This window comes from Agrilus planipennis, unplaced genomic scaffold, assembly GCF_000699045.2.
Source record: "Agrilus planipennis isolate EAB-ADULT unplaced genomic scaffold, Apla_2.0 scaffold3, whole genome shotgun sequence".
Lineage (NCBI taxonomy): Eukaryota > Metazoa > Arthropoda > Insecta > Coleoptera > Buprestidae > Agrilus > Agrilus planipennis.
In genome coordinates, this window is record NW_020442460.1 from 872747 (window position 1) to 873990 (window position 1244).

General features: G+C 27.7%; 1 protein-coding gene across 2 annotated transcripts in view; it reads right to left on the reverse strand.

The window, feature by feature from the left end:
* LOC108737834 overlaps positions 1-1027 on the reverse strand; it is an 11056-nt gene extending 10029 nt beyond the window's left edge. The window contains exon 1 of one of the 2 annotated variants that reach the window (XM_025980660.1): positions 786-1026. The gene's annotated coding sequence lies outside the window, so the exon portion shown is untranslated. Of the gene's footprint in view, positions 1-785 lie in introns of both variants that reach the window. The other variant, XM_025980661.1, reaches the window with a different exon arrangement.
* Positions 1028-1244: the final 217 nt, after the last annotated feature.

The following is a 1244-nucleotide window of genomic DNA, read 5'->3' on the forward strand; positions in this document are numbered from 1 at the left end:
GCTTTAGTTTTGGTTCTTAATTTGATAGGCTTCTTAAAATCTTTTCAGGTAGGTCAAAAAGATGTGTAAGGATTATAAACGGCGCCCAAAACTAAGCAGAAGAGGTGGCTAACCCCCTGGTTTAAGAAAATTATTAAGTACTACAGTTTTCTATTCCTACTTTCCTTAACTTTTTATATATATATATGAGCTAAAGTTACAGGTAATATAATTTCATGACAACATTGAAAAAATTGTTTTAGGTAGTATAAATTTCTACCCGATCTATAAAGAAATAAAAATAAATAATACAAATTTTATAGGAATTTTGTAAAATTCTGTAGTTAAACAGTTGTAACATGTGATACAAATCAGTACGTTACATAATCGTAAATTTTCAATTATTTTTAATTTTACGATTCTATAAAATGCAAGAAATTACTGCTTACTATATGTTTAAAGTGCGTGTAATAACTACCTTATTTTATTTGCATGCACATGGATCATTATGCTTTAATTTCCTTATTATATTATTTCATTATTTACACATTTATTAAATTTTATGGCATAATTAAATTTTTATTTAATGCACTAAAAATCATATTACTATTTATTTGATACGGAAAATTATTGAACAGTAAAAATCGAAACAAATGACTACTATTTAGTAACTAAAATGTTAGAAAAAACGAAAAAGTTCTTAATAAGATTGTAATGTTTGTAAACGTAGACAAAATTTGTTCATATGTAATCTAACACCGATAATTTTTTCATAGATAAAAGTAATAAAAATTACTAAATCTTACCCCTCAAATCCTTCTTTTAACTAGTTTAAAAAACGCACCAATTAGATACTTGTTAATCTGTAGTCATTTTTGGAACACACTCAATTTAAGAATTATGAAGAAAAATCGTAATCACGTGTCCGTAATATCAAAAAAGTGCAAGTCTATTAACGTCACGTCGACCAGCACCTAATCACTGTAATAACTAAACAAAATAATTATTCTACTGTTGTTGTTGTTAGTGGTGTTGTTATTAACAATGAAACTAACCGGCTACATAGTATGGAAGATAACCTTCAAGGTATACATTTCCCTTACTACTTTTGACTTTGGTCCTCGATTATGTACACACCATGTACACACCGTAATGGAGATGTTCCGCTATAAACATTGCTAAATTAAGTCCAAATGCTTGTGTATCATTACTTATTTATTATTTATCGTAAATATGTACATACGTAAATGCACGTCGGTGGTACC